Raw genomic sequence first — 26,135 nt, 5'->3', positions numbered from 1 at the left:
ATCAAAGTGAAACCTGTAATGCTTGTCAAGTAGGCTCTGGAATAACATTTTGTAAGTTTAGGCAGCAATGAAATGCTTTGTCACAAAAGTGAGAATGATCTAGGTAGGATTTTTTAGGCAGTTTGGGTACTAGAATGGAAACAACTGAGAAATCAGTTTATCTGACAGTCAGCAAAAATGTAAAGGGTCTCTGTAAGCACCCTGCAAAGGGAAAATTGAAATGATCAAATAAGGTATACTCTTTCAATAAAAAAAAAAAAAAATCTACACAAAACTCTGGACATGGGCAGTAAATGAAAAGTTGAGAAAGGGACTGGCAGAGAGAGTACAGAAATCCATAAATAAATGTTAGGTTTCATTTGCAGGTAATCACTTCATTGTGACTGCACATGAGAATTCTTGGAGTACTTAAAAGAAACGCCAGTGCCAGTGAAGGGCCTGGACAGATTTGTTTTGTCTTGTTTTTTGTTCCCCAAATGATTCTTATGATCTCATAAGGGCTGGGAACCACAATATTATATGACTTGTCCAAAAAACTCTTTTCTAGCCATTTTTTAAGTGATGGACAAAAACTACTAGATTAACTTCTTTATATCATCTATCATAAAGCTATTAATATTAAAGGGGAAACAAACAAATTACTGAAATTTAACTGTGGCGATGCACCTCACCCTCTCTAAGCTTCATTATTTTATAACCAAGAAGGGAGGAAATTGTGGAATCTTCTCTGAATTGTACTAATAGAGAATTATTGTTTTTCTTCATTTTGTGGCATTTCAGGAGGTGTTGTAAAAATATCAGCTATGTGTGCCCATAAAAGTTATTGTGCCTTGAAAGAAAATTTAAAAATCTTGTTATCAGAATATTGTTTTAAGGAAGTACTTGCCAGGGAAGCACGAATGCGAGTTGTGAACAATAAGAGAGAGACCCTAAGATCAAACTTCTATTTACTCATGTTGTACTTATTGTCTAATCTGTGATAGGGGAGGGACAACCTCTGTTTTGTTCATTGTTGGAGACACTCCTTCCCCTGAGTCTGGAACATAGTAACTGCTTTGTATATGTTTATTGAAACAATAAAATTTATTAAAAGGGAAGGAAAAAGCTGATGGTGGGCAGCCTGTAGAGAAAACATGAAGTGCCAGAGATGTCCAGGGCTATTGGAGAGGGGAAAACATTGCTCCTGATATAATGATCTTGGGTGTCTCATAGAATTAGATTCCTGATTTTAGTGGCAAGAAAGGGGTATTACTAGTGTTGGATGAGTCTTGGTGAAAGGGTGTACATATCATTTGGATTACCAGGACGATGCTGGATCCAACTCTTAGGGTTCCATCTCCTGCAGAAGCAAGAGAAGCTAGGGTCCAGGGACAAACAGCTACCACCTCAGAGGAATCACTGTTATTTCATCATTTTAATGAAGTATTCATTTTAAGGTAGGAAATGCCCCATGAAAACACTCTGACATAATGAAGGGTGAGAGACTTGGAAGCATGGGAAGTTGGAGTTACTCTTTAAAGCAGTGTTTTAAGATGGATAGTTTCATTAAGTTATTGTAGCTTGATTGGAATAGATTTGGATAAGCTTGTTTTTTGTTTGTTTTCTCTTAATTTTTGCAGTTAAAGGAATACCTGTAATAATACACTACCTAGAGAATTTGTACCTTGATATCTTTCATACAATTCACTGGTATGATGTTATACTTTTATATTAATTGTATTATATCATATATATTAAATTTACAATTTGATTTATATTGCCTCTTCTTTTCCAGTTCTATTTTTTAATGAATTTTTCTCTTTTCAGCAACACAGCAAGGGCTGCGTTAATCAGCAAGGGCAACAGTAGACTTTTAACAAGAGTTTCTGAGCAAACACTACCCAAAATCTGATAATATAAATATAGGAAATGAAAAGCAACAGAAAAAGAAAACCAAAAAAATTCCACTAACATTTTTATCAGCCTTATCATACTGAACATTAACTTTTCCTTATTTACAGACAAAATAATTTTCTATATTTATAAGAAACTTAGATTTTCCTGGCAGATGGTTGATAGAAGAGATCATGTCATCACTATATATATATATAATTTTTTTTTTCAAAATTCTGACAAAACTTTTGTTAAAACTTGTGAGGGGAATTTCAAAAGAAAGTTATTAAACTGTATTAGATAGTCATTTAATAATAGAGAAAAAGTGTTAATGTCAGCAGTTAACAGCCAAGTCAATGAGCATTATAGCTCAATTATAATTTAGGCTAGATATGAAACAGAAGAGACACAAAGGAAAAGTCATGTGCTGTGTTGTCATTTGGGAAGTCTTGCCCTTAATTTGAACTCTTTTGACTGGAACATAAAATCTCAGGAAATTCAAGCCCCTAGATATTCCACTTCTTTCTTGGCTAACATAGTAGCACTGTACAACAGCTGAAAACCACAATTTTGTGTGTTTGTGATTTAATTCTCTTTTACCACCTGCATGTGGCAAATAGTCTTTCCACAGTTGCCAATTGTAGCTTTGCCAGCTGCTGGACAAAATGGGGGATAAATTTAACTTTCTGAAAACATTTTGATCCACTAGTTATGTATGCTCTAGACAGGCTCATTCTCATTGGTCATCTAGAATTTGCTACTGCATAAGTGGAGTGGGTGCTGTAGGTTCCGCTAGTTGGCAGTGTGTTGAGGTAATAATTGCTATTTGAAACTGTTCATCAAAGCTGTTGAAATTAAAGGGAAAGGATGGACAAACCTATCATGAGTTTCTGTATCTAATTAGCTGAAACAATTAGGATAAATGGAGTGACTCAGCTGAATAAGTGAACATACTTTAGAATTCTGTGTACTTGGATTCGAATTCTTCTTCCTCCTTATTGCAGTGTGACATAGAAGTAAGTTTTATTACCTTTCTAAGTTATAGTTTCTACATCTATAATATAGGGATTATTTCTACCTTATAAACTTATTCAGCCCTCCTTGGTGGCTTAGACGGTAAAAAAATCCTCCTTCAATGCAGGATATCCTGGTTCAATCCCTGGGTCAGGAAGATCTGCTGGAGAAGGGAATGGCTACCTACTCCAGTATCCTTGTCATGTCCATGGAGAATCCCATGGACAGAGAAGCCTGGCGAACTATAGCCCATGGGATCGCAAAGAGTCAGAAACGACTGAGTGACTAACACTTTCATGTACCAGACAGTAAAAAAGTACTCAAGGTACCGTGCTCAACAAAACAGCTATGGCTATTGATTTAATGCAACTTACAGCATAGGGAGGGAGGCATATATTAAGAATGAAAGTGAAAGTGAAGTCACTCAGTTATGTCCAACTCTTTGCGACCCCATGGACTGTAGCCCACCAGGCTCCTCAATCCCTGGAATTTTCCAGGCAAGAATACTGGAGTGGGTTACTATTTCCCTCTGCAGGGGATCTTCCTGACCCAGGGATCGAACCCGGGTCTCCCGCATTGCAGGCAGATGCTTTAACCGTCTGAGCCACTAGGGAAGCCCACAAATAAATATGTTCAGAATACCCACAAATAAATCTATGATTTCAAATTGGGAAGCTGTTGTGAAGGAAAGTATTGTGAAGTATGCAATATCATGAGAACCCAATTTAGGCTGAATAATTAGTGAAGTTTTCTGCAAATTATGTTTGATTTGAGATTAGAATAATGAATATAGGTGTTTTGTGAAATGGAAGGAGCAAGGAAGGAAAAAAATGCATTTTAGGAACAGGAAACAGCATGTGCAATGGTATAGCACTTTCAAGGAACTGACAAGATAAAAGGAGTAATAATAGTGTGACTTGAGGCTAGATATAGAGATTATAGAGGGATTTGGCCGTGTAAGAATGTGAAATTTCATCTTAAAAGCCAATGAAAAAGGGTTAAAGCAGGAAAACGATAAAATCGGATTTGCAATTTTAAACGGTTAGCTCATGTACTATTTGGAGAATGGACCAGGGGAGAGAGACTGGCCTAAGCTGGATGGTTCTAGGTGCAGACTTGGGGAAATATGGTGGTAGCTTCCATTATGGTTGAGATGAAAAGATGGGATTCATAGATAGTTAAAGAAAACATCATTAGACTGGTGACTGATATAGAGAAAGGAGTAGAAAAGGAGAGAGACTTGCCAGTGTTGATTCTTGTTCAGTCTTGAGGAACTGAGTATATGGTTATTCTATTCAGTGAGCAAGGAAACCTCAAAGAAGACTAGCTTTGACGAAAGAATGTTTGGGACATGTTGCATTTTACTCAACTTTGACACATGTGATATATACAGGAGGTCTTCAGATTTGTAGATCGGAAGCTGTAGAAGAGGTAAAACATGATGATGTAAAGTTGGGAATTATCAGTGATTTGATGTCTATTGAAGTCAAAGGTGTAGATTAGATTGCCTGGGGAGAGAGTAGAGTATAGGAGAGTGGAGTATAAGAGGAAAAGAGGGACAAAAACTAAGCCTTTAGGGATATCAGTATAGTCTAGGTAAAACACCAGATACAAGTGAGGGTGACTGAGAAGGAGTGACTGAAGATTTGAGAGGAATGTGGCATTCTCTAAGTATATATTTCACTCAGTAAAAACACTTTTAAACTGTTTTTGAGAGTACCTGTACTATTTTGTATTTCCACCAGCAAAATATATGAGTTCTAGTTTGTCCACAATCTTGACAAGCACTGAGTAGTGTCAGTTCTTAGTCTTCAATTTTTTTTTTCTTTTATTAGGTGTATATCAGTTTAGTTCAGTTCAGTCACTTAGTCATGTCCGACTCTTTGTGATCCCATGAACTGCAGCATGCCAGGCCTCCCTGTCCATCACCAACTCTGGGAGGGGCTGTGAAATCTCATTGTAGAGGTGTGTATAGTAGTATCTCATTGTTTTAATTTGCATTTCCCTAGTGGCTAATAAGTTTGGAACTTTTGTCATATGCTTATTATGTGTACATCTTCTGTATGTCTTCTTTGGTGAAGTATTTGCTCAAATATTTTGCCCACTTAAAAAATGGAGATTTGTGTGTGTGTGTGTGTGTGTGTGTACTGTTGAGTATTAAGAGTTCTTTATATATTTTGGATATAAATCCTTTGTTAGATATGTGATTGGTATTTTCCCCCAACCTATATAGCTTTTCCTTCTCTTGTCAATATCTTTTATGGAAGAAAAGTTTTTTATCTTTGTAATGTCAGTTTATCATTTTTTGAATTTTATAGATCTATGCTTTTGGTATTTGATATGTGGGGAGAGTGTGTAATTTCCTCAGTTCTGTCTCACCACAACAAAGATTTGAAATGGTGGACCAGTGTTACAGCTCAGAGCTTTACTTGGTAAAGAAAATCCATCCCTGAGGTGTGTAGGTGGGCCACTCCTGCAGGAGAGGCCCCGATCCATTTTGGCCTCCTCTTTTTTAACTTGTCTCTCCCCCCGCCCCACTAATCTGCCTTATGCAAATTAAGGCTAGCCAGGAAGGGGGCATGTTTGCTTCACCGGAGGCTCTCACTCCCGCTTTCAGATTTTTGCTTTGTTCCCTTTCTGTGGACTTTTCCCTTTCTTTGTCTATCTTTTAGCCACTACCATCTGGGATTCCTATTTCCTATTATGACTACCTAACATATCTAAGAACTCTTTGAAAAGACCATCATTATGGTACACTGAATTTCCTTTGTGCTTTGTAAAAAGTAATCATCCATATACATGTATGGGTCTATTTCTGCATCCTTTGTTCTCTTCTGTTGATACCATATTGTAGTGTTACATTAGATTCTGAAATTAGATAGTGTTAGTCTTTCGATTCTGTTCTTTATGCAGATTGTTTTGCCTATTCTAGATCCTTTTTATCTCCATATGAATTTAGAATCACCTTGCCAATTTTTATATAAAAGCCTCCGGGGGGTTTGTTTGGAATTGGGCAGAATCTCTAGAATAACTTGGGGAAAAATGAGACTATAAAAGCTTCCATGAAAGAAGAAGTAAAATTCACATTTTGGCTGCAATGGTTATGCCATTGAGTGCTTGAGTTTGGACTGGTGGGCAGAAAAAAACTGTGAAATGGGCTCCAAGAAAACAAATTGTGAAAAGAGCTAAAATAAAAAAGAATATTTGACTCTTAGGAATGAAAATCCTGGTAGGGTTAAATGAATGATTATTAATTATTGTGGATTCAATACATATGCAAGAGACATTCAAAAGATACCGAATGATTTAACTGTGAGAGAAAAGCACATTCTTTTCACATAAAAGAAACATTCAAGACTTAATGGCTGCTCTAATGGATGCAAAACAAAGTAATGCTTTTAGCTGGATTGGGGAGAGATTATACCAGAAGAGTTGAACTGAATTTTTGTGCACTGTAATTTCTGTCTTAAATAAAATAACAGTAACCACTATGATGCTATCCATTTCCTTAACTCAAATGTCTGTAATTAAGAAACTGAATTCACCCATCTCTACTTATTATGAATGTCAGAATTTTTAAGCCTTAACAGCTTTCAGAATGCTTCTCAACTGAGGAATATTTCACAGACTCGAATAAAAATGTCTCAGGGATATCCAGGAGTTAATGGATAACTTGTTTTCTTGTTCTCTATGTCTTTGTTAATAGATACAAAGAGAGCTGTATTAGATAATTTACTTCATAGACTTTAAAGTTTCTGCTTTCTTAGCCTATTTATTTCTGTTGCTATTTAAGTACTCAGTACCACTTGAAATTTAGGTAGATGCCTTAAGAGGTATGCAGTGATGCAGAGGCTAGGAGGAAGGGACTAGTCAAGGAATTAGTACAGAAGATGCCTATGAGAGTAGGCTAGGCAAGCACAACACTTTCTTTTTAACACAAAAGTCTTTCAAAGTAGACTTCGTTGACTTATCAACTCCTCTGTCTCTTGCAATAAAAAAACAGGAGTTAATATTTCAAATGCTCACCTTATAAAAAGACAGGTTGCTAAGGTCAGTTCTTACCCTGAAGAACGCTAATTTCTTTGCTTCACGGCACTTCTCAGGGTACTATGGTTATCTGTAATAGTCCAAATCAAGGCTTGAGATGAAGTAGCGTCTATACTCTGCCATAATCATCCTCTAAATATGAGTAATTTTCCTGAAAGGGAGTTTCTAAAAGGTCTGACACACCTCATAATCCAAAGTTTAAAACTTTGTGGAAAGCCTACAAGCTTGTAGTATAGATAACTTGATCTTACTTCTTAGGAAGTGATTGTGTTCTTCATCCACTTAATACATCTGTAATATCTCAAGGCAGGACTTTGAGGTGTTCATTAAAAGTTTGTTGAATATATTGAGTAACTGATAGAACAGGGACTAGGATCTCAGTTCTCTTAATTACTAGTTTTTTTCCCCCCTAATTACTTTAAAAGTAAAATTTAACCTCCAACAAATTAGACACAGTAAATAAATTCCCTTACAAGAAACCAGTTTACAAGTGTTTTGTTGTTTTTATTTTTAAACTCAACTAACAGTTCGACAATCAAAAAGTTTTAAGTCTCCCTATCCTTAAAAGTTTGGAAAAGTAGTTTAAGATATTGTGCTAAGCCTCCAACAACTGACAAGTTTCCTTCCACGTATTTTGAATTGCTACTTCATTGACTCACTCTGACACCAATATTGCATTAGCCTGCTTCACAAACGGGTAATGGAGAGATAAGAGGATTAAAACTTTTGGAGACATATTTGGCAATAAAAATATCAAATCTTTCACTAGGCTACCGACAGCATTTGGACAACACACAGATCAAATTTTGAGGCATTCTGAGTCACAGAAATGATTTAAAGGGGCCCAGAAGCAATGCAACATGAAACTGGATTTCAACACACCTGGGGGTTACTGATATCTAAATATATCAGTCTCTACTTTTGCAATACAAAAAAAAAAAAAATTCTAAATGTTGGCATCAAGATAATCTGGGACTCTCAAATGATAGAATTAGTTACAGCATAGGAGCTCATTAAAGGGAATGTATGAAAGAGTTTTCTGAATTTTATTTTAGTCTGTATTTTCACAAATTCTCAAAGGCCTCCAGGGCTCTATCTGTCATCACAATTGTCAAGAAACGAGCAGTCTTTTTAAAAAATATAAGTTGTGGAGAGTTGTTCATTTAACAACAGGTGAGTTTCCTGTAGGAGTGTTACATTTACCTTTATATTAAAAAAATATTTTAAATTAAATAAATACCTAATCATAGTTGAAGAGCAGGCTTTCCAGGTGGCTCTAGTGGTAAAGAACCCACCTGCCAATGCAGGAGACACAGGAGACCTGGGTTTGACCCCTGGGTAGGGAAGATTCCCCTGGAGGAGAGTATGGCAACCCACTCCAGTATTCTTGCCTGGAGAACCCCATGGACTGAGGAGTCTGGCAGACTACATCCGTGGGGTCGCACAGAGTCCGACATTACTGAGGTGACTTGGCACACATAGTGTTAAATGTCAATTAATGTTAAATGTTATGAAAAATAGTCATGCCTGCCACCTTCCCAACACTATCTTACAGTATTTTGGTAATTACTTCTCTTATTTATCTCCATGTGTGTGTAGAGACACTCAGTTGTGTCTAACTCTGTAGCCCACCAGGGTTCTCTGTTCATGGAATTCTCCAGGCAAGAAAGAATACTAGATTGGGTAGCCATTCCCTTCTCAAATGTCTCTTCCTGACCCAGGGATCCAACTTTGGTCTCCTGAATTGTAAGCAGATTCTTTACTGCCTGAGCCACCAGGGAAATGCATTTACCTCCATATATCTAACCAACTAAATACTCCATTACTTTGCTTTGTCATTTTTGAACATTATTGTTGACTTCCTCCTGTAGTGATTGTGTCTCTTATGCCCCGCTTTTCTGCTTCTTTAACTATGTATAGTGATATTAAATTTTTCTGTTATATCCACAGTTATTCCTTCTATAGTGTGATTATATGAAAAAAATTACCTACCAAGCCAAGTAGTATACCTTGTTTACATTTCTATTCTTGGACAACATTTTGTTTTTCAGCTAAGAATCATGTTTTTCCTGCTTTGAGAATTACCTAATTTTCTTTTCCTTTTGTTTATTTTTTTCTTTCATTTGCTTAATTTTCTTTAGTCTATGACATCTCTGTTCTGTCCTCTCCAAGGGCGCTGTAAAATGCCTTCTTTTACAATCTTCTATGAGTCAGTCTTATCAGTTAGTATATCCACTCCAGTTTTGTTTGTCTTTGGTAAATTAATCATAAATCTGACATAATTCCACTCTCCTCAACTATAGTTGCTTGCTAAGATCTGCTGAAATGTTATTTTGGGAACTCCTTTTTCCTCTTCCCTTGAATCTCTGATTCCTGTATTTCTTTTCCTTGCTGTATCTTCTCTGGTAGATTCATGATACTAAATTCATGAGAGGTAAAATTTTAATATCCTTAGTGTCAGATAGCGTTTTCTTTTTTCTACCCTATTCTTTGACTAATAATTTGGATTGATACACACATTGAGGTCAGAAATGATTTGGCCTTAGCAATAACAAGGTCATGTTCCACTGCCTTCTGATCTTCGTAATGTTTTTTCTCATTCTCTTTGTGTGACCTAATCCTTCTAGGATCATCTGTTTTTTCTTGTTCTGAAATTGTATGAGGATGTACCTTGGTGCAGATCTTTTTACATCCATTTTGCTAGACAGTATTCAAAGGACACTCATATCCTTCTGTTTCAGAAAATCTTGTATTTTTTGTTTAAAATAAATTGCTTTCTTCTAGTTTCCCTATTTCTTTTTTTAAAGGACTACTGCCTCCCTTAATTAAGGAGGAGACTTAATTAAGATACAATTGACATATATCATTATGTAAATTTAAGGTGTACAACAGGATAAATTTGATATATGTATATACTGAGAAATGATTACAACATTAGAATTTCTAGAAATTCTTTAATTTCCCTTCGGGCATCCTGTGTCATCCCATAGTTGCTTCATTCTTTTCTTTATTTTCTCTCTCATCCTCTTTTCTTACTGCTCCTCCCCTTCCCTCTTTTCCCCTTGTTCTCTCTTTCTCTCTCTTTCCTTCTCTTCTGCCTCCCTTCCTGTCTTCCTGCTATTCCTCTCTTCCTGGCCATCACTTTCCCTCCTGACACATTCTGGGAGATATATTTGAGCTTATCAACTAGCCTTTCTTCACTCATGAATAAAAAAAAAAAAAACAAAAAACTTCATCTGCCATATTTTTAATACCTGAGAACTTTATCTTGCTCTATAAATATTCACTTTGATGCATGTAATATTTTTCCTTTAATAGATAGGATAGTCATTTTTTAGCTCACTGATAGTATAATTTATAGCTTACTATAAAATTTCTTCTGTTCCCACCATTCTCTGTGTCATGTGAGTGTCTTTCTTTTCTTCCTGTTGATCTGGTATATATTTCCATGTGGAAATTTTGCTTGTATGTTTGGTATTCTTGACTTTCCATTCATTTTAGAATGAGTCACTGAAACACCAGTGGAAGTTATGTGCATTTTGGGGCGTGGATAAATCATAGCTTTTTCTCTAAGATCATCAAGTAATCAATGAATGTTTTTTTGTTTTTTTTTTAACTTTGAACCTTCAAATGTCAGTATATGGAATGAGGGATTGACTAGTTTTGTCTGTAAAGGACAAATTAATATTTTAGGTTTAATGGATGCTTTATAGTAATCATCACAACAGCAGATTGTTGCCAACTTATAATGGCTTGACTTAAAGATTTTGTGACTTTGTGACTGTGTGAAAGTGATATACATTCAGTAGAAACCAAACTTCAAAATTTGAATTTTATTCTTTTTTGGAGCTGTGATATGCAGTAGGATACTCTTATGTGATGCTGGGAAGTGGCAGAGAGTCACAGGTCCCAGTTAGTCACACGATCATGACAGTAAGCAGTCAATATGCTGACAAACATTCTGTACCCATACAACCATTATTTTTTCACATTCAGTGAAGTATTAAATAAATTACATGAGATATTCAAAACCTAGTTATAGAATAGGCTTTCCGTTAGATGATTTTGCCCAACTGCAGGCTAATGTAATTATTCTGAGTATGTTTAAAGTAGGTTAAGCTAAGCTCTGGTATTTGGTAGGTAAGGTGTATTAAATGCATTTTCAATTTTAGATATTTTCAGCTTATGATGGGTGTATCGGGAAGTGTAAATTGAGGAAGATTTGTACTCAACTCTGCCCTTATAGTGAGTGAATAAAGCCACAGGCAATAGTAAATGAAAGTGTGTGGTTGTGTTCCAATAAAACTTTACTCATTAAAAAAGTGGTAAACTAAATTTGGCCTGAAGGCTCTAATTTGCTGACCCCTGACAGAGAACATTACTTTTAGGACTTACATTTCTTCAGAAATGATTTCTCAAAATTTTTTATCAGAAGTTGAAGACAAAGCAGGAAAACAGTCTGCTGCTGTTCTAGACCTGGGCAGGGAAAGGCAGCTGAGGGTTGTACCATTTAATATGGAGATCCTCATTTATTGTCTCATCTTTACCCCCTAATGCTTGACATCCCCAAATCCTATACTCCTGTAGTTCAATTTCTTAATAGTGTTTCTCAGCCTAATGTGTATAGGAAAAATCTGAGGATCGTAAAGTGCAGGCTCAGATACATGAGGTTTAAAGTTGTGCTGGAGAGTCTATATTTCTGATAAGCTTCTCTGAATGACGTTGATACTGCTGATCCTCAAAGAACATTTTGAATTGCTAGCAAGGGAATAAATACCATATTTTCTATGGACAGAAGAGAGAAGAAATCTAGTTTTCTCTCTACAGGCTTTCAAACAATCCTAATGTTTCCTGACCCATTTTTCACTCAGGCCTTCCATGGCTCAGAGCCCTGAGTCTTTCTAGTTTTCTATGAGTAAATTGACTAGCTTTTTGTCAGTGTCTTTTTCTATAGGCAGCTAGATTTTCAATTCCTGTTCTGGTCATGTTCAGTTATTCATTTATTTTTTTCATTTATTCTCCAATTTTGTGTATATATTTGGGATTCCTTTCTTTCTTTTAATGAAGATGGAGCTTGTACTTTGCACTCTGTAAAAAGCATTTGGAATAATATTTTTGAGGATGGAAAGAAGAACATGTTTGAAATTGAAACTGAATTAGAAAGTAGACTATTGCAAAATATTTTCTTGAACTATTCATCAGGCATAATGACAAATCAAAATTTTATTATATCCAACCTGAAATGGTAAAGGAATTTAAATGTACATATATAAGTAACTTCTGGAATATTTCAAAATGTTTGCTGAGGGACAATCATGATTATTCATTTTTGACTTTGGATTTTGTCAGTTTTGAATTTGTTACTGAAAGGATCCTTAAGAAGAGCTTCATTTCTCCCAATTCCATTATCTGAATTTATCCTTTGAACTATTTATATTCATATTAAAATGAATCAGAGAAACAAACACTTTCTGTCATGGAATTATTTATGGCAAACCTGAACAAGTGTTCTTGGGCCTCCCTTGTGGCTCAGCTGGTAAAGAGTCTGCCTGCAATGCGAGAGATATGGTTTGATCCTTGGGTTGGGAAGATCCCCTGGAGAAGGGAAAGGCTACCCACTCCAGTATTCTGACCTAGAGTCGCAAAGAGCAGGACATGACTGAACAACTTTCACTTTCACTTTCAACCTGAACCAACCTTGGGAAGTAGATAAAATTTGCTTTCATTATACTAATTACAAACAAAGATAACATTGCCCTGATTTATCCCTGAGGTCTCCCCTTCACCTAAAAAGCTTCTCCTCTATTTTATGACTCAGGATTTCATGTGCTAGATATTTGCTCTCTATCATTCTTTGATGTCCTTCATCACAGATTACATATTCTGAATCATAACATAATTTGCCTGTTTAATATGTTATGAATAGCATATCATTACTGTAATGGATCTCTAAATGGTATTTGAGTAGTTATGATAGTAGGCATATTGTTGTTCTGCTGGCCTGAAATTATTATCTGAATGCTTTGAATCATAACTATTTGTTCTGTCTAAAAGAGTATTAGATTGGAAATCATAAAGATTGCCATAAACAGTAAGACATTGGATAAATTAAATTTCTTTAAATGAGGGCAATAGGTTAGATTCATCTGAAAATATATGTTATTCTACTTTATGTCCTTCCGTTTTCAACTCCTGCTCCCACGGCAGACATACCTAACCCACCATGGCACTTTTTCTCACTAGGCTTAAACACGACTTCAGAATTCTTTCCACAAACTGTTTAAGAACGTAGACCCAAGTTTTCAAAGTTTGTATATAAAGTAAAAATGAATTTGGTCATATGTCCAAATAAAGAGACAAAAACTCAAAAGAAAGTAAGATCACTTCCTGTCAGATCAGTCACTTTAGTAAGCCATTTCTTTCCCGGGTCTGCACTTTATCCTCATGATCTCAGTCTCACATGCTTTGAATTTCAGACTTTGTGTTCTTTGACTCTTCTTTTTGCTTCCTCCACTGATTCAAGCAGGTCTCTCTAGTAGAGGAGTACTGTGGTAATAGTTCAGTTCAGTTCACTTGCTCAGTCGTGTTCAGCTCTCTCTGACCCCATGGGATGCAGCTTGCCAGGCTTCCCTGTCCATCACCAATTCCCAGAGCTTACTCAAACTCAGGTCCATTGAGTCAGTGGTGCCATCTAACCATCTCATCCTCTGTTGACCCCTTCTCCTCCCGCCTTCAATCTTTCCCAGCATCAGGGTCTTTCCCAATGAATCAGTTCTTCTCATCAGGTGGCCAAAGCATCGGAGTTTCAGCTTCAGGATCAGTCCTTCCAATGAATATTTGGGAGTGATTTCCTTTATGATTGATTTGTTGGAGCTCCTTGCAGTCCAAGGGACTCTCAAGTCTTCTCCAACACCACAGTTCAAAAAGCATCAGTTCTTTGGTGCACAGCTTTCTTTACAGTCGAGCTCTCACATCCATACATGACTACAGGAAAAACTATAGCTTTGACTAAATGGAACTTTGTCTGCAAAGTAATGTCTCTGCTTCTTAATATACTCTCCAGGTTGGTCATAGCTTTTCTTCCAAGGAGCAAGCATCTTTTAATTTCATGGCTGCAGTCACCATCTGCAGTGATTGGGGAGCCCATCAAAAATAAAGTCTCTCACTGTTTCCATTGTTTCCCCATCTATTTGCCATGAAGTGATGGGACTTCATGAAGTGATGGGACTTCATGAAGTGATGGGACTTCATGAAGTGATGAAGTGATGGAAGATCATGACATTGTACAGGAGACAGAAATCGAGACCATTCTCCGCCCCCCCCCCCCAAAAGAAATGCAAAAAAGTAAAATGGCTGTCTGAGGAGTACTTACAAATAGCTGTGAATAGAAGGGAAGTGAAAAGCAAAGGAAAAAAAGAAAGATATATCCATTTGAATGCAGAGTTCCAAAGAATAGCAAGGAGAGATAAGAAAGCCTTCCTCAGTGATCAATGCAAAGAAATAGAAGAAAAAAATAGAATGGGAAAGACTAGAGATCTCTTCAAGAAAATTAGAGATACTAAGGGGATATTTCATGCAAAGATATGTTCAATAAAGGACAGAAATGGTATGGACATAACAGAAGCAGAAGATATTAAGAAGAGGTGGCAAGAATACACAGAAAAAATGTACAAAAAAGATCTTCATGACCAAGTTAATCATGATGGTGTGATCACTCACCTAGAGCCAGACATCCTGGAGTAAGAAGTCAAGTGGACCTTAGGAAGCATCACTATGAACAATGCTTGTGGAGGTGATGGAATTCCAATTGAGCTATTTCAAATCCTATGAGATGATGCTGTGAAAGTGCTGCACTCAATATGCCAGGAAATTTGGAAAACTCAGCAGGGGCCACAGAACTGGAAAAAGTTAGTTTTCATTCCAATCCCAAAGAAGGCAATGCCAAAGACTGTTCAGACTGCTGCACGATAGCACTCGTCTCACACACTAGCAAAGTAATGCTCAAAATTCTCCAAGCCAGGCTTCAGCATTAAATGAACCTTGAATTTCCAGATGTTCAAGTTGGATTTTAAAAAGGCAGAGGAACCAGAGGTCAAATTGCCAACACTTGCTGGATCATCAAAACAGCAAGAGAGTTCCAGAAAAACATCTATTTCTGCTTTATTGACTATGCCAAAGCCTTTGACTGTGTGGATCACAATAAACTGTGGAAAATTCTGAAAGATATGGGAATACCAGACCACCTGACCTGCCTCTTAAGAAACCTGTATGTAGGTCAGGAAGCAACAGTTAGAACTGGAAATGGAACAACAGACTGGTTCCAAATAGGAAAAGTAGTATGTCAAGGCTGTATATTGTCACCCTGCTTATTTAACTTATATGTAGAGTACATCATGAGAAATGCTGGGTTGGAGGAAGAACAAGCTGGAATCAAGATTGCTGGGAGAAATATCAATAACCTCAGATATGCAGATGACACCAACCTTATGGCAGAAAGTGAAGAAGAACTAAAGAGTCTCTTAATGAAAGTGAAAGAGGAGGGTGAAAAAGTTGGCTTAAAAATCAACATTCAGAAAACTAAGATCATGGCATCCGATCCCATCACTTCATGGCAAATAGATGGGGAAACTGTGGAAACAGTGGCTGAATTTATTTTTTTTGGGCTCCAAAATCACTGCAGATGGTGACTGCAGCCATGAAATTAAAAGATGCCTACTTCTTGGAAGGAAAGTTATGACCAACCTAGATAACATATTAAAAAGCAGAGATTTTACTTTGCCAACAAAGGTCCGTCTAGTCAAGGCTATGGTTTTTCCAGTGGTCATGTATGGATGTGAGAGTTGGACTATAAAGAAATCTGAGTGCAGAAGAATTGATGCTTTTGAACTGTGGTGTTGGAGAAGACTCTCAAGAGTCCCTTGGACTGCAAGGAGATCCAATCAGTCCATCCTAAAGCAGATTATCCTGGGTGTGCATTGGAAGGACTGATGTTGACACTGAAAGTCCAATACTTTAGCCACCTGATGCGAAGAGCTGGCTCATTTGAAAACACCCTGATGCTGGGAAAGATTGAGGGCAGGAGGAGAAGGGAACTACAGAGGATGAAAGGATTGGATGGCATCATTGACTGAAGGACATGGGTTTGGGTGGACTCTGGGAGTTGGTGATGGACAGGGAGGCCTGTGTGCTGAGGTTCATGGGGTTGCAAAGAGTTGGACACGACAGATTCACTGAGCTGAACTGAACTGAACCAAACTGATGGGACCAGATGCCATGCTCTTAGTTTTCTGAAAGTTGAGTTTTAAGCCAACTTTTTCAACTCTCCTCTTTCACTTTCACCAAGAAACTATTTAGTTCTTCTTCTCTTTCTGACATAAGGGTGGTGTCTTCTGTGCATCTGAGGTCATTAATTTTCTCCTGGCAATCTTGATTCCAGCTTATGCTTCATCCAGCTTGGCCTTTCACGTGATGTACTCTGCATACAAGGTAAATAAGCGGGGTCACAATATACAGTGTTGATGTACTCCTTTCCCAGTTTGGAAGCAGTATGTTGTTACATGTCCAGTTCTAACTGTTGCTTCTTGACCTGCATACAGATTTCTCAGGAGGCAGGTCAGGTGATCTGGTATTCCCATCTCTAGGCAAAAGTGAACATCGACATTTTAGGAATCTGTTAACTAAAAGGGATTGGAATGAGTGAATTTAACTCATATTACCTTTATATCTACCACTGTGGGCAAGAATCCCTTAGAAGAAAATAGAGTAGCATAATAGTAAACAAAACATTCCAAAATGCAGTACTTGGATGCAATCTCAAAAACGACAGAATGACGTCCATTCGTTTCCAAGGCAAACCATTCAGTATCACAGTAATCCAAGGTTATGCCCCGACCAGTAGTGCTGAAGAAGCTGAAGTTGAACAGTTCTATGAAGACCTACATGAGTTTCTAGAACTAACACCCAAAAAAGGTATCCTTTTCACTATAGGGGACTGGAATGCAAAAGTAGGAAGTCAAGAAACACTGAGTAACAGGCAAATTTGGCCTTGGAGTACAAAATGAAGTAGGGCAAAGGCCAACCGGGTTTTGCCAAGAGAACGCACTGGTCATAGCAGACACCCTCTTCCAACAACATAAGAGAAGACTCGACACATGGACATAACAAGATGGTCAATACTGAAATCAGATTGATTATATTCTTTGCAGCCAAAGATGGAAAAGTTCTATACAGTCCGCAAAAAGAAGACCAGGAACTGACTGTGGCTCAGATGATGAATTCCTTATTCCAAATTTAGACTCAAATTGAAGAAATTAAGGAAAACCACTAGGCGATTCAGGTATGACCTAAATCAAATCCCTTACAGTCATACAATGGAAATAAGAAATAGACTCAAGAGATTAGATGTGATGGCATGCCTGAAGAACTATGGACAGAGGGTCATGACACTGTACAACGGCAGGGATCAAGACCATCCCCAAGAAAAAGAAATGCAATAAGGCAAAAAGGTTGTCCGAGGAGGACTTACAAATAGCTGAGAAAAGAAGAAAAGCTAAAGGCAAAGGAGAAAAGAAAGATATACCAATTTGAATGCAGAATTCCAAAAAATAGCAGGAGAGATAAGAAAGCCTTCCTTAGTGATCAATGCAAAGAAATAGAGGAAAACAATAGAATGGGAAAGACGAGAGATCTCTTCAAGAAAATTAGAGAAACCAAGGAAATATTTCATGCAAAGATAGGCACAACAAAGGACAGAAATGGTATGACCTAACAGAAGCAGATGATATTAAGAAGAGGTGGCAAGAATACACAGAAAAACTATACAAAATAGATCTTCACGACCCAGATAACCACGATGGTGTGATCACTCACCTAGAGCCAGACATCCTGGAATGTGAAGTCAAGTGAGCTTTAGGAAGCACCACTACACACAAATCTCATGGAGGTGATGGAATTCCAATTGAGCTATTTCAAATCCTATGAGATGATGCTGTGAAAGTGCTGCACTCAATATGCCAGGAAATTTGGAAAACTCAGCAGTGGCCACAGGACTGGAAAAGGTCTGTTTTCATCCCAATCCCAAAGAAAGGAAATGCCAAAGGATGTTCAAACTGCCGCACAATTGTACTCACTCATCTCACACACTGGGAAAGTAATGCTTAAAATTCTCCAAGCCAGGCCTCAGCAATAAATGAACCTTGAATTTCCAGATGTTCAAGTTGGATTTAAAAAAGACAGAGGAACCAGAGGTCAAATTGCCAACATCTGCTGCATCATCAAAAAAGCAACAGAGTTCCAGATGTTTTATTGACTATGCCAAAGTCTTTGACTGTGTGGATCACCACACATTGTGGTAATAGTTCCCAATGGTAATAGATTTGTATCCTGGCTCTGGCTTTTCAAGCTGTGTTATTTAAATCTTTTGCATCCAGGTTTCATTCTTTCTAGAATAAGTGCTATGATACACAATACATGAGGTAATCTGTTTGAAAACATTTCAATTAAACATTACAGAAATATTAGGTGTGTTATTATTGATGAGGATTCAATTTCAGTATTCAGCTAAAATGTGGAAACCCTATAGGTTATGTTGAAAAAATGAAATTATATTAATTAGAATACTGTGTGCACCTATTATTTTTGGTCAGGTAGATTACACTTGAAATACTGTATGAAAATATGATAGTTTGATCATAAGTGGCATAAAACTACATGAAGACATAATAAAATTGCTCACTAAACTCAGTAAATCCTGGACTTCTGCTTAAACAACTGTAAATGTTAAAGAGACTGTCTTTTGAATTCTTAGCTCCAATTGCTCTACCACTGTTTAGACAGCACTCCAGGAGAGGCCCATGGACAGAGGAGCCTGGTGGGCTACAGTCCATGGGATTGCAAAGAGTTGGACATGACTGAAGCTACTTGGCATGCACATGCTAATTTAATTCCAGGTAGAAATATTATGCAAGTGTCACTGGAGACATAGTCTTTTTCTTTCCTTAGATGGTAAGTTTGGGAAAATTACAATAGATTTTCCTAGTGCTCACATATCCAAATTCAAAGTTGACCTCTGAGTCAGATTTGCAAGATTTGAACTGGTATTGCAAAAAGTCACTTGAATTCATTTCTAGACAAGGTTTGTTGTGGACTGCCTCATTAAAATAATCATTCAAGGTAAATTTATTTGTATATGGTATAATAAGGAAGTCACTTCCCTCGTGGCTCAGATAGTAAAGAATCTGCCTGCAATGCAGGAGACCTGGGTTCAATCCCCGGGTTGGGAAAATCCCCTGGAGGAGGAGCTAGAAACCCACTCCAGTATTCTTGCCTGGAGAATCCTATGGACAGAAGGGCCTGGTGGGCTACAGCCCATGGGTTTGCAAAGAGTTGGACACGACTGAGCGACTAAGCACAGCACAGTAAGTTTGTTAGTTAATATTTGCGCACATGCCCAATTATTCTAGCTAAAATGCATTTCTCTCAGTCCCTTCTTCCTTGGTGGCCATTTTAATACCTCAAGATCCTCTCTCTTGGCTACAGTTAAGTGGACTAGGACAGAGAATTGATAGTAAGAAGAGTACAGTCGATAGATGGGCTCAATAGCAGCCTGTGACTTGTTCTACTGTAAGCAGGTGAATCAGGTCAATCAGATTCTAGCTCTTGGAAGTCTGAACTGGAAAGCACAGTCCATTAGCAGCAAAGCGTAGCAGCCGAAAGGATGCTGTGAGGTAGTTGCTGCACTGATGTCATATACAAAAGGAGGTTATGAGGAAGCGAAAACTGGATTAGCAGAGGAAACCACAAAGCAGAGATGAATGATGTGGATAAGGAGAGAGAACTGTGACGCTAAGAAAGTTAATTTAGCTATTGGTGGAGAAAGAAGTTAGCCAGCTCTTAAAGCTGATTCTGGGCCAGTTCCTGTATCAATACAGCTAACTGCCTTTAGCTGAAATAAATTAAGTGTATCTTTTTTCCTTGCCTAACCAATCCATGTGCTAATAAACATACATGATTCAATTTTGTCTTACAATTACACTTTATTCTGATGGTTATTTTGAATACTTCCTTGTTAAGAAATATGCAATAATATGGAGATAAAATAAAGTTTTACTTGGATCTATGTCTTTTAATACTTTACCGTTGCATTAGTGCCTGATAAATTTATGGTGGCAGTCATATCTGATAGATTTAAAAGATTGTTTTTGTTCCATTGTAAACAAACTACAGAAAAGCAGCTTGTTTTCTGCAACAAATCATGAAAGTACAGGGCACCAGTTTTTGAAGTGAGCCTTGGGCAGATGTTAGGAATGCAGTAACATGTTGAGGAATATGTGTTCATTTAAGAATGGCACCAAGTCTGGATAAGGACATTAGAGCAGTAAAATAGATGTAGGGATCATATTAAAGGTGCTGATGGTGTAACTTGAAATATCCTAGGTGGCCATTTTCACTTTTATATTTCATCAGAAAATTATCATGGCTTAATAATGTATTTTTAACTGTTATCCAGGAAAGGCAATTTATTTTCTGTAGATAGCAGTCAGAATTTGAAAATAAGAGGTATGTTACTTTTAAGATAGCTCTAAGAATATGTTGTAGTTTTGTTTTACTTGATAAGTATATTGCACAAATATATTTAAAAAAGGGAAACAGGCTTCTATGAAAGCACTCGCACTTATGTGTAAAGGTAGGCTACTATCAAAAGGTATATTTTGACTGTAAGACTGGGGATATGCATATATTTATATTTCTCAGCATCCTGAGGTGATTTAAAAGATGTTATGTACTGTGGTTTGGAAATGTAAATTGTTCTGTCTTCTCTAAAGATAGCTTATCTTTTCAAAAATATTTCATTCACAATATTTATTACTGATTTTTATTGCATCTGATTTATGTTATTTTCATAAACTGTTTCTTAGGGTAAAATTGTACTTGGTTAAATAGTAATTTAAAATCTGTCTTCCAAGACTATAACAGATCTATGCTGGCATGACATATTTTTTGAAGTGTGTTTTATTTGAGGACTATCATATTTCTGAAACTGGCAGTTCTAAATGAAATAACTGTTTAAACTTCTTGCCAGGAGAGAGTTTACCTGGTAAGAAAATATTGGAACTAGCCAAGAAGGAAGATGTTTTAACTTATATTTCATTATAGCTACAAAAAATGTGTTTTCGTATTTTAGGAATATATTCTTTTTCTGTATTGCCTTGTCTGAAGTTTGAGTCATTTGCTCACTTTATGGAGGTATAACCCTGTGGAATTTTTGGTCCATTTAGTTCCCTATAACTGATGAAAATTGGGAAGGACAAATATACCAACTTTTTGAAATTATGTATTAATTGATTTTTTTTTAAGTCAGGAGAAAACCCAGATATAATAATCTAGAAACTGCCGTCTTAATGGTGATAAAATAATGATACAGTATTTTTGCTTTTATTATTAGCTGTATATAAAAAGTCAGAAAATAAAGAATCCATTTCTGTAACTACTGTATTGAAAAAATTTTATGAAATTATTTGACTAAAGAAAACATTTTTTACCAAGTGGAAACTTTTATCATTTGATGCTGAGAAGTATTGGACCAAACAAAATTTAGATAATATTTTTTCATATATTATTTCTGCTATTTATTGGTAATGAAGTTATGAAATTATTTTCAAGAATAAGGAGATTTGTAGAAGTGTTGTGGAGAACTAGTGATGAATGTAACATATAATCTATGAATATTATCTATTTTGAGTTCTGTTTTTCCCATCTTTCAATGTATGTATTATTACCAGCAACTTGTGCTTATGAAAAAATAAAAATAGCCATATTTGTAGACATTACAGTATGTGAATTCTTTATATGATTTGAATTCTTTATATGATTTGATCATTACAAAAATGTTGTGACTTGGTGGGTAGCATATATATTCCCACAAGCTAAAAAAGGATTATTTAAACAGTATGCCTGCAAATTTCAGTTCATAAAACTAGAGAAAATTCAATGTTTTGGGTTCAGATGCAGTACTCTTTTCCTATAGAGGTCACTGTCTCTTAACAAGGATTGAAGGCACATTCAGGTAAAGTACTTATTTTCTTGGCTTGAGAGTAATGCAAATAAGTGAACTTATATACCAAAATAAAAGATATTTTTAATGTCATTAAATAGTGGGAAGAGCAATGCAAAGCAAATCATATATTAACACTCATTTAAATTTTTTTTTCATTTATTTTTATTAGTTGGAGGCTAATTACTTCACAATATTGTAGTGGTTTTTGCCATACATTAACATGAATCAGTCATGGATTTACATGTGTTCCCCTTCCCGATCGTCCCTCCCGCCTCCCTCTTCATCCCATCCCTCTGGGACTTCCCAGTGCACCAACCCTGAGCACTCGTCTCATGCATCCAACCTGGGCTGGTGATCTGTTTCACCCTTGATAGTATACTTGTTTCAATGCTGTTATCTCTGAACATCCCATCCTCGCCTTCTCCCACAGAGTCGAAAAGTCTGTTCTGTACATCTGTGTCTCTTCTTCTATTTTGCATATATGGTTATTGTCACAATCTTTTTAAATTCCATATATATGCGTTAGTATACTGTATTGGTCCTTATCTTTCTGACTTACTTCACTCTGTATAATGGGCTCCAGTTTCATCCATCTCATTAGAACTGATTCAAATGAATTCTTTTTAATGGCTGAGTAATATTCCATTGTGTATATGTACCACAGCTTCCTTATCCATTCATCTGCTGATGGGCATCTAGGTTGCTTCCATGTCCTGGCTATTATAAACAATGCTGCGATGAACATTGGGGCCATTGTGTCTCTTTCAGGTCTTGTTTCCTTGGTGTGTATGCCCAGGAGTGGGATTGCTGGGTCATATGGCTGTTCTATTTCCAGGTTTTCTAAGGAATATCCACACTGTTCTCAATAGTGGCTGTATTAGTTTGCATTCCCACCAACAGTGTAAGAGGGTTCCCTTTTCTCCACACCCTCTCCAGCATTTATTGCTTGTAGACTTTTGGAGAGTGGCCATTCCGACTGGCGTGTAATGGTACCTCATTGAGGATTTGATTTGCATTTCTCTGATAATGGGTGATGTTGAGCATCTTTTCATGTGTTCGTTAGTCATCTGTATGTCTTCTTTGGAGAAATGTCTGTTTAGATCTTTGGCCCATTTTTTGATTGGGTCATTTATTTTTCTGGAATTGAGCTGCAGAAGTTGCTTGTATATTTTTGAGATTAATCCTTTGTCTGTTTCTTCATTTGCTATTATTTTCTCCCATTCTGAAGGCTGTCTATTCACCTTGCTTATAGTTTCCTTTGTTGTGCAAAATCTTTTAAGTTTCCTTAGGTCCCATTTGTTTATTTTTGCTTTTATTCCCAATATTCTGGGAGGTGGGTCATAGAGGATCTTGCTGTGATTTATGTCGGAGAGTGTTTTGCCTATGTTCTCCTCTAGGAGTTTTATATTTTCTGGTCTTACATTTAGATCTTTAATTCATTTTGAGTTTAATTTTATATATGGTGTTAGACAGTGTTCTAGTTTCATTCTTTTACAAGTGGTTGACCAGTTTTCCCAGCACCACTTGTTAAAGAAGTTGTCTTTTTTCCGTTTTATATCCTTGCCTCCTTTGTGGAAGATAAGGTGTCCATAGGTTCATGGATTTATCTCTGGGCTTTCTATTTTGTTCCATTGATCTATATTTCTGTCTTTGTGCTGGTACCATACTGTCTTGATGACTGTGGCCTTGTAGTAGAGCCTAAAGTCAGGCAGGTTGATTCCTCCAGTTCCATTCTTCTTTCTCAAGATTGCCTAGGCTATTCGAGATTTTTTGTATTTCCATACAAATTGTGAAATTATTTGTTCTAGTTCTGTGAAGAATACTGTTGGTAGCTTGATAGAGATTGCATTGAATCTATAGATTGCTTTCGGGTAGTATAGCCATTTTCGCTATATTGATTCTTCCAATCTATGAAAACGGTATATTTCTCCATCTGTTTGTGTCCTCTTTGATTTCTTCCATCAGGGTTTTATAGTTTTCTATGTAATTATCAGGTAGAGTCTTTAGGGTTTTCTATGTAGAGGATCATGTCATTTGCAAACAGTGAGAGTTTCACTTCTTCTTTTCCTATCTGGATTCCTTTTATTTGTTTTTCTGCTCTGATTGCTGTGGCCAACTCTTCCAAAACTATGTTGAATAGTAGTGGTGAGAGTGGGCACCCTTGTCTTGTTCCCGATTTTAGGGGAAATGCTTTCAATTTTTCACCATTGAGGATAATGTTTGCTGTGGGTTTGTCATATGTAGCTTTTACTATGTTGAGGTGTGTTCTTTCTGGAGAGTTTTTTTTTTTTTTTTTTAATCATAAATGCATGTTGAATTTTTTCAAAGGCTTTTTCTGCATCTATTGAGATAATCATATGGGTTTTATCTTTCAATTTGTTAATGTGGTGTATTACATTGATTGATTTGTGGATATTAAAGAATCCTTGCATTCCTGGGATAAAGCCCACTTCGTCATGATGTATGATCTTTTTAATATGTTGTTGAATTCTGTTTGCTACAATTTTGTTAAGGTTTTTGCATCTATGTTCATCAGTGATATTGGCCTGTAGTTTTCTTTTTTTGTGACATCTTTGTCTGGTTTTGGAATTAGGGTGATGGTGACCTCATAGAATGAGTTTAGAAGTTTACCTTGTTAGCTCTTCTCTAAATTTTTGGTAGAATTCAGCTGTGAAGCTATCTGGTCCTGGGCTTTTGTTTGCTGGATTTCTGATTACAGTTTTGATTTCCGTGCTTGTGATGGGTCTGTTAAGATCTTCTATTTCTTCCTGGTTCAGCTTTGGAAAGTTGTACTTTTCTAAGAATTTGTCCATTTCTTCCAAGTTGTCCATTTTATTGGCATAGAGCTGCTGGTAGTAATCTCTTATGATCCTTTGTATTTCAGTGTTGTCTGTTGTGATCTCTCCATTTTCATTTCTAATTTTGTTGATTTGGTTCTTCTCCCTTTGTTTCTTAATGGGTCTTGCTAATGGCTTGTCAATTTTGTTTATCTTTTCAAAAAGCCAGCTTTTAGCTTTGTTGATTTTTGCTATGGTCTCTTTTGTTTCTTTTGCATTTATTTCTGCCCTAATTTTTAAGATTTCTTTCCTTCTATTAACCCTGGGTTTTTTTTATTTCTTCCTTCTCTAGTTGATTTAGGTGTAGAGCTAGGTTATTTATTTGACTTTTTTCTTGTTTCTTGAGGTAAACCTGTAATGCTATGGACCTTCCCCTTAGCACTGCTTTTACAGTGTCCCATAGGTTTTGGGTTGTTGTGTTTTCATTTTCATTTGTTTCTATGCATATTTTGATTTCTTCTATGGTTTATTGGTTATTCAGAAGTGTGTTATTTAGCCTCCATATGTTGGAATTTTTAATAGTTTTTTTTTTTTTTTTTCCCCTGCAATTGATATCTAGTCTTACTGCATTGTGGTCAGAAAAGATGACTGGAATGATTTAAATTTTTTTGAATTTACCAAGGCTAGATTTATGGCCCAGGATGTGATCTAATCTGGAGAAGGTTCCATGTGCACTTGAGAAAAAGGTGAAACTGATTCTTTCGGGGTGAAATGTCCTATAGATATCAATTATGTCTAGCTGATCCATTGTGTCATTTAAAGTTTGTGTTTCCTTGTTTATTTTCTGTTTAGTTGATCTATCCATAGGTGTGAGTGGGGTATTAAAGTCTCCCACTATAATTGTGTTACTGCTAATTTCCCCTTTCATACTCGTTAGCATTTGCCTTACATAGTGTGGTTCTCCTGTGTTGGGTGCATATATATTTATAATTGTTATATCTTCTTCTTGGATTGATCCTTTGATCATTATGTAGTGTCCTTCTTTGTCTCTTTTGACAGCCTTTATTTTAAAGTCTGTTTTATCTGATATGAATATTGTGACTCCTGCTTTCTTTTGGTCTCTGTTTGCGTGAAATATTTTTTTTTCTAGCCCTTCACTTTCAGTCTGTATGTGTCCCTTGTTTTGAGGTGGGTCTCTTTTAGACAGCATATATAGGGGTCTTATTTTTGTATCCACTCAGCCAGTCTTTGTCTTTTGGTTGGGGCATTCAACCCATTTACATTTAAGGTAATTATTGATAGGTATGGTCCTGTTGCCATTTACTTTGTTGTTTTGGGTTCACGTTTATACAACTTTTCTGTGTTTCCTG

The sequence above is a fragment of the Muntiacus reevesi genome, chromosome 3, assembly GCF_963930625.1.
Source record: "Muntiacus reevesi chromosome 3, mMunRee1.1, whole genome shotgun sequence".
Lineage (NCBI taxonomy): Eukaryota > Metazoa > Chordata > Mammalia > Artiodactyla > Cervidae > Muntiacus > Muntiacus reevesi.
The sequence above is the reverse complement of the archived record's forward strand: the minus strand, read 5'-3'. Positions refer to the sequence as shown.